A 9,158-nucleotide genomic window follows, 5' to 3' on the forward strand; every position below is an offset into this window, starting at 1 on the left:
GGGATTATGCTGCCTTTTCTCCCTATGCTCTTGCCTCATGGTATCTGCCTACCTTTATATTCCGCTTCCCTATACATTTTGCTTACTTGTGCCCTGCCCACCCCTCATCATGGCTTCTCTACATAATAGTTTCTGTTGGTATATTCTTTCAACTATATCTCTCCACTTGATTCCTTGCTCTTCCAAATTCCTATCCCTTAAGTCAAAATTTCCATTTCTTTCTGGGTAGTGCTATCTATAATAGGTGATCACCTAGGCAGAGATATTTCCCTTAGATCAAATTTTGACCAGGCAGCTATCATAACTAGCACAATAGTAGCAAAAATGTTGGGGGACATTTTTTGTTTATTTTTTTCAAGTACTATTGCAATTTAATTTTCTTAAAGTAGGCATCAGTCTTAAATGTTAAAATCATGGTCCGAGAGAGCTGACATCTGTGCCTATTCATACCTAAAATGTAATTGGATTAGCAGATCATATAAAGTGTAGTTTATTCATAAACCCAGATACAATTTTCTTGCCCTTCAAAAGGCTTACACTGACTTGTGGCTTCAGCTCCAACATGTAAAAAGTTTGGAAGTCATCACTTTCATCCTTGCAAGGAAAAACTGGACAAACAGAAACTAAAGAATTGTTCTTTGATCCTTCAGAGAGCTGAGGTTGCAGGGCAAACTGCCACCTTGACGTCTAAAGAGACGGGCGTGTCTAGAAAGGTACCACACCTGAGATCTGCTGATCTGAGGTTGTAGCTGCTGAAGCCATAAAATGGTAGGAACACTTACAGTAATTTTGACCAAAAATAAATTGGGTCTGGCTATAAATTTTTTCTCATTTCCATGAGAGAAACAAAGAGAGTTGCAGTGCAATAGAATGAAGTCTTTTCAGCATAGGCCTCCAAGAAGAGAATTTCTTCTCAGGATAACAGGCAGGAGGCATCGTTCAGGGAAGCATTGGTACTGACGGTGTTGCCCAAACCTGTGAACTATTATGTTACAGCTGTAGTAACAAAAACTACAGAAATAAACTGAATGAATAACAGTCTGACCTAAAATGGAATTTTTAAATAATTTCAGTCAGGGAGAATAAAAGTATTTAAAAATGGATATAAACAGCAAACGCATGAAAACAAATATTGTCTAGAAATCTAAATGGAACCTGGAATGAAGCAAAAAAAAAAAAAAGGAGATATAGCTTTCACAGGTGTAAAACTGTTGAAATTTCTTAGTGAGACTAGACTAGAAGTGGCTGTAAACTTGTCATGACAACTGGTTAAATATTGCTGAATTTAGATGGTTTTCAATATTTAGCATAAGTTTAGTCATTTTAAATTTGAGTAAATTTATGAATTTAGATGAGCATTGCATGATAGAATAATTTCAGGCTTTGCTATGAATATATTTATTAACTAACAAATTTTGTTTTTAGGTTTTCTCATGTGTTAGGCACTTTGTGAGACATTGAAGAAACAGGATGAGTAAAGCACAGTCCCTGCTTTCAAGGTACTCATAGGCTATTGAGGATATTTGGTATTATAATTATTTTGGTTATAAGTGAAGAAGCAAAAACAATCACAGGCCCACACTACTTAGAGGACAGGAATCCTGGACTAAAGCAATGTCACCAAGAGCAAGGAATTGGTGACTATTTCTTCAGGTAGGATTCAACCTTGCCTTTTACGTGAGGATTTACTGGTTGCTCCAGAGTCTCTCCTTGAGACTGTAGTCCTCCCAAATATCACATCCTCTCACCAGCAAGCCATCAGAGAAAGTGAGTTCAAGTCCTATAATTCCTAGCAAAAATTCCAAGATTCTCTTTAATTAATTAACCCATGAATGAGCATCATTTTCCAGGGCATGCCATGCAGAGGTTCCTTGGATTTGGGTTTCCTGATCATACTTGTTCCAGAGGGTGAAATAAACTTATTATTGTTATGAGAAAGAGTGGATAAATTGCTTTGTACTTTCCTTTTTTAAAAAAAAATATTTTTGTTACTGATCAGTGCCCAATCCCTAGAGTTAGGGTATGGCAAATTCTACTACAAACTTTTGACAGGGAATTCAGGGTCTGATTAGGAAAGAGAGAGGAAGAGGAATTCTGTCATTCCTAAACAGACGCTCACTCCAGAGATTACAATATAAGATTAAAAATGTAATTTTTCTTCAGTGCTATGGTAAATATACACAGATGCTGTGGTACAGTAGAAAAGAGATTTGCCCCATATGTGACTATGTCAGGTGAGAATTAAAAGATGTGTTGAGAGATTTCAAGAATGCTGTGGGCTAGGTGGAAGCTACACTTACCTCCCCCTGGCATCATACTAGATTTAGAGCTACATTATAGAGCAATCAACCTAAATAGCCAACTAAAGAACTGCTGAACAACAGTATTATAACCAAGAATTTACAGTAGAAGCCACATAGAGACTGGTAAGAAGAGCAGAGACATGGTGTTGGCTGGCTTCTGTACCCATATACAGTGGCTGAAAAGCCAGGGGGATATCTCAGCTGCAAAAATCCCCCCCGAGGAGGGTCAGGTCTCAACCCCATGGCAGGATCCCAAACCCAGAGCCCCAGAGCCAGGAAGAGGAGCCAGCATACTGGTTTCTATGAAAATCAGCAGAAACTCTGTCTGCCTGGAAGAGGAGCAAATCTGCTAGACACTCAGGTACTCTCTTAAAGGGTCAATGTTCTTTAAGAACCTTGCTCTCAGACATTGACCCAGGACTCCAGCAGAGGGAAGGTGACTTGGGATATGAGAGTCATAAAGAGAAAATCTGGGCAAGTGGCCCTGAGGAGAGATCTTGAGGGTTGACCACTAAGTTAAAGAAGACATAGGAATCATTTTCTAAAAAACAGTCAGAAATGAAGAATACAATATCTGAAATGAAAAATACACTAGAAGAAATCAACAGCAGGTTAGATAAAGCAGAGTTTCAAATAAGGAATTTAGAGGATGAGATAACAGAAAACACACAAGCAGTGCAACAAAAATAATTTTTAAATAAAGAGGAAAGTACAAGGGATCTCTGGGACAACACCAAGCATAGCAACTACCACATCACAGGGGTACCCGAAGGAGAAGAGAGTGAGCAAGGGATTGAGGACCTGTTTGAATAAATAATGGCTGAAAATTTTCCTCACCTAGTGAAGGAAAAAGTCCAGGAAGTCCAGGAAGAACAGAGAGTCCCAAACGAAATGAATCGAAAAGGCCCATCACAAGACACATTATAATTAAAATGCAAAAGGTTAAAAACGAAGAATCTTAGAACAACAAGAGAAAGAGAATTAATTACATACAAAGGAACTTCCATAACACTGTCAGCTGATTTCTCAATAGAAACACTTCAGACCAGAAAGGATTAGCATAAAATATTCGAAGTGATGAAAATCAAGGACTTGCAAGCAAGACTACTCTCTCAAACACAGCTATTATTTAAAATTGAAGGTGTAATAAAGAGCTCCCCAGGTTTTTCTTTTAAAAAAAAACCTAAAGGAATTCATTACCATCAAACCAGTATTGCAAGAAATGTTAAAGGGCCTTCTTTAAGAAGAAGAAATTAAAAAGGAAATATAGTATTCAAAGTCCTAGCCACCACAATAAGACAAGAATAAAAAAAGTAGGTATAAAGAATAAAATGGCAATAAATAAATACCTTTTAGTAATAGCCTTCAATGTAAATGTATTAAGCTGCAAGAAAAGACATACGGTATGTGAATGGACAAGAAAATGTTGCCCATATATATAAACTTTCTACAAGAGACCCACCTCAGAACAAAAGAAATACAAAGACTAAAAGTGAAGAGATGGAAAAAGATATTCCAAAGTAATGGAAACAAACAACAAAAAGCTAAGGTAGCAATACTTATATCAGACAAAATAGACTTCAAAACAAAGACCTTAAGAAGAGACAAAGAAGGACATTACATAATACTAAAGGGATCAATCCAAAAAAAGAATCTAACCCTTTAAATATATATATATTTAAATATATATATATTTAAATATATAAATAAATAAATACACACACACACACACACACACACACACATCCAACATAGGAGCACCTAAATATATAAAGAAAATCGTGGTGAAAATAAAGGAAGAGATCAGTAGCAATACAGTCATAGTAGGGGATTTTAACACCTCATTGACATCAATGGATAAATCTTCCAGATAAAAATAAACAAGTCAAGAGTGATCTTAAATGATACACTGTACCAGATGGATTTAATTGATATTACAGAACATTTTATTCCAAAGCAGCAGGATACAAATTCTTTTCAAGGACAAATGGAACAGTCTCTGAAATAGACCACATGTTAGGACACAAAATAAATCTTAATAAATTCAAGAATATTGAAATTATATCAAACATCGTCTCTGACCACAATGGTATGAAACTAGGAATCAATTACAATAAAAAAACTGAAAAATACCCAAACACATGGAAGTTAAATAACATGTTACTGTAAACAATGGGTGGGTTAAAAGTGAGATCAAGGAAGAAAGTACGGTTACCTTGAGACAAATGAAAATGAACAAAGCCGCTTCAAAATCTATGGGACACAGTGAAATTGGTATTAAGAGGGAAATTCATAGCCTATCTCAAAAAGTAAGAAAATCACAAACAAAAAATCTAACCCTACACCTAAAAAAAACTAGAAAAGGGCAACCACCAAAAAAAAAAAAACAAAACAAGAAAAACCTCAGAGTAAGTAGAAGGAAGGTAATAATAAAGATTAGAATGGAAATAAATGAGATAGAGACAAAAAAAATACAGGAGATCAATAAAACCAAGAACTGGTTATTTGAAAAACCTTTAACCAGACTCAAAGGAATGAGAGGATTCAAATAAGTAAAGTCATAAATCAAAGAGGAGAAGTAACAACTGACACTACAGAAATACAAAGAATTAGAAGAAAATGTTATGAAAATCTATATGCCAATAAATTAAACAACCTGGATGAAATGCATAAATTCCTAGAAATGTACAATCTTCCAAACTGAATCAGGAAAATATCAGAAAATCTGAAAAGACAAATTACAAATAATTAAATCAAGGCACTAATCAACAAACTCCTAGCAAACAAAAATCCTGGACCGGATGGCTTCACAGGTGAATTCTACCAAACATTTAAAGAAGAATTAACACCTATTTTTCTGAAACTAATCCAAAATATTTAAGAGAATGGAAGACTCCCGAGCTCATTCTATGAGGCCAACATTATCTTAATTCTGAAAACCTGGTAAAGATCTACAAAGAAAAAAAAATATATAGGCCAGTAGCCCTGATGAACATAGATGCTAAAGTCCTCAGCAAAATATTAGCAAACCAGATCCAGCAATGCATTTAAATAATCATACACCATAATCAAAGGAGATTTATTCTAATGATGTAAGGTTGGTACAATATTCCCAAATCAATAAACATGACTCACCACATAAACAAATGAAAAACAAAAATCAAATGATCATATCAATAAATGCAGTAACAGCGTTTGATAAAATCTAGCACCCACTTAAGATGATTCAGCAAAGTGAAAATAAAGGGGACATAACTCAACATAATAAAAAATATATATGACAAACCCAGAGCCAACATACTCAATGAGAAAAAACTAAGTACATATCATTTAAGATCAGGAACAAGACAGGAATGTCCATTTTCACCACTCTGATTCAACATAGTACTGAAAATCCTAGCCACAGCAATCAGACAAGAGGAAAAAGAAATAAAAGACATCCAAATTAGAAAGAAAGAAGTAAAACTGTCATTATTTGCAGATGGCATGATACTGTACATGGAAAACCCTAAAAACTCCACCAAAACTGCTAGAACTGATAAATTAATTTAGTAAATTAGCGGGATACAAAATTAATATTCAGAGTGACATTTGGTGCTTAAAAATTGGCATTTTTAAGCACCAATAATGAACTATCAGAAAGAGAAACTAAGAAAACAATCCCATTTACTATTACAAAAAATATTAACAAGAATATTAAGGTACACAGGAATAAATTTAACCAAGAAGATAAATCACCTGTACTCAGAAAATTATGGAACACTGAAGAAAGAAATTGAGGAAGATACAAATAAGTGGAAGCATATACCATGTTTATGGATTGGAAGAATTAACATCATTAAAATGTCCATTATACTCAAAGCAATCTACAGATTCAACACAATTCCTATCAAGATACCAATGATGTTATCTTGATAGTTCACAGAACTAGAAAATATATTCCAAAATTTTATATGGAACCACAAAAGACCCCTAATAGCTTCAAAGATCTTGAGGGGGAAAAAGAACAAAGTTGGAGATATCTTGCTGCCTAATATCAAACATACTACAAGGCCATGGTAATCAAAACAACATGGCATTGGCTTAAAAAAAATGCATATAGAGCAGTGCAACACAAGAGTCCAGAAATAAACCCATGTTTTAATGGTCAATTAATATTTGACAAAGGGGGCAAGAACGTGCAATGGGGTGAAGACAGTCTATTTGATCAATGCTGTTGGGAAAATTGAACAGATAATGCAAAAATTTAAACTAGAACATCTACTTTCACCATGCACAACAATAAACTCAAAATAAATGAAAGTCTTAAATGTAAGTTGCAAAACCATAAAAATCCTAAAAGAAAACATAAGCTGAAAATCTCAGACATTTCACGTAGTAATATATTTTCTGATATATCTCCTTGGGCAAGAGAAACACAAGAAAAGATAAACAAATCAGACTACATCAAACTAAAACAATTTTGCACAGCAAAAGAAACCATTAACAAAATGAAAAGAAAAGTCACTGAATGGGACAACATATTTGCCAATGACATACCTGATATGGGGGTTAATATTCAAAATTTATAAAGAACTTATACAACTCAACACCAAGAAACAAACAACACAATTAATGAATGGACAAAAGACCTGAATTGATACTTCTCCAAAAAGGACATACAGATAGCCAATAGATACATGAAGAGGTCCTCAATGTCACTAACCATCATAGAAATGCAGATTAAAACCACAATAAAATATCACCTCATAGATCATAATGGCTATCATCAATAAATCAACAAAGATGTGTCAGCAAGGATGTGGAGAAAGGGGAACCCTTGTGTGCTGTTGATGGGGATGCAGATTGGTGCAGCCGTTGTGAAAAACAATATGGAGATACCTCAAAAAAATTAAAAACAGAACTGCCTTATGACTCAACAATTCCACTTCTAGGAATATATCCAAATAAACCCAAAACAGTAATTCAAAAGAATATAGATTCATTGCAATATTATTTACAGTAGCCAAAATTTGGAAGCGGCCCAAGGGTCCTATCAACAGACGAGTGGATAAAAAAGTGGTGGTACATTTACACAAGGAAATCTTACCTTTCACAACAGGATGGATGGACTGGAGAGCATTACGCTAAGTAAAACAAATCAGTCAGAGGACAAGTGCCATATGATCTCACTTATATATGGAACTGGTACTGAGAGCTCTGATCAAATCACTGGGGAAGAGTAGAGAGGGGCCGTAGGAGGCCGAAGGAGAAGGTTGCCCAAGGCAAGCGTCAACAGTCTAGGATGGGATTGGCTGAGAAGCTGAATGCCTCCAAAGCCCATGGAATTGTGGGCCAGAAGATCTGAAATGAAAGAAGGGCTCTTGGGCTGTTCTTCCTCAAGGACATCTGGAGGACTGCTGCAGCTGCCTGTGTTCCCAGTGGATGGTGTTTTGGATAGGAAGGAACTCTGGGCGCAGCCTGAGATTGGGCTGGCCTGGCAGATGGTGGCAGGCCTATCGCCTGCCATTCTTCCAAAACTGTGTAGCTTTTGCATCTTATGCTGTTTTAGTTTGTAAACTACCCTTAAAGAAAAAAAGAGACTTAAAACTAACGGGGAAATTATAGGAGAATTCAGGTGTTAAAGAGTTTACCCTTAATTGATATACTTAAGTGATTACAACTGTAACTAAAGAGTTAAAGAGTTTAGCCTTAATCAATAGGCTTAAGTGACTAGTGCATCTGGAAAGGTGTTATTCCAAAATTGTGAAGCTTTTGAATAAAGATTCCTTTCCTTTTTCACCAAACCTTTGCCTCTAGAATTTTGCCTAGAGGGTGGCAGCAGGTAGCACTACCCCTCTTACTGTTCAGTAACAGAATCTAATGAACAAAATAAACTGACAAACAAAATAAACTGACAAACAAAATAGAAACAGCCTCAATAGACACAGAGAACAGACTGATAGCTATCAGAGTGCAGGGCACTGGGAGCTGGGTGAAAAAGGTGAAGGGATTAAGAAAAAAACACAAAAACACAAAAAGAAACCCAAAACAAACACAGACAACAGTATGGCAATTGCCAGAGGGGAGGGTAAAGAGGAGATAAATGAGGATGGAAAGAGACTTAATTTTGGGTGGTGAGTGCTCAATACAGCATGCAGATGACATATAGAATTGTACACTTGAAACCTGTAGGGTTTTATTAACCAGTGTCACCCCAATAAATTCAATAAAAAATAATATGTGTAGATATTAGGTAAAATAAATTAGGGGGTGGAAGGCATTCCAGAAAGAGAGGGCAGCAAGAACAAAGGCATAAACTCAAGAAGAGCAAATGTGTGCAGGGGCAGAGTAACTTCTTTTATGATGCTAAAGAATAAAAATAGAACAAGGAGTGATGAATGGTGAAACTAGAGATATTTAAACATGTCAGATATTATTTTTGGCAATGTCATGGCAAAGACAATTAATCCTATACACCAAAAGGTGGTAGGTTCGATTCCTGGTTAGTGTATGTACCTAGGTTGCAGGTTCGATCCCCGGTTGGGGTGCATATAAGAGACAACTGAGTGATGTTTCTCTCACACATCAATGTTTCTCTCTCTAAAATCATGAATAAAAAATATCCTCTGATTAGGATTAAAAAATAATAATAATAGTAAGTATCTTAAGGTTGTAGGTCATAAGATCTGTTGTAACTACTCAGCTCTGCTATTGTAAGTGGAAGAGCAGCCAGGAACAATACGGAAATGGCTGTGTCCCAATACAACTTTATTTTCAAGTGGGCAAATTCACAGTGAATCAAATTTTATCCTCTGGCTGTAGTTTGCTGACTCCTGTTCTAGATGAAGAATGGTGTCTTCATTTCCTTTATTT

The sequence above is a fragment of the Pteronotus mesoamericanus genome, unplaced genomic scaffold (assembly GCF_021234165.1).
Source record: "Pteronotus mesoamericanus isolate MK-2021 breed Mesoamerican mustached bat unplaced genomic scaffold, CSHL_Meso_final contig_94, whole genome shotgun sequence".
Taxonomy (NCBI): domain Eukaryota; kingdom Metazoa; phylum Chordata; class Mammalia; order Chiroptera; family Mormoopidae; genus Pteronotus; species Pteronotus mesoamericanus.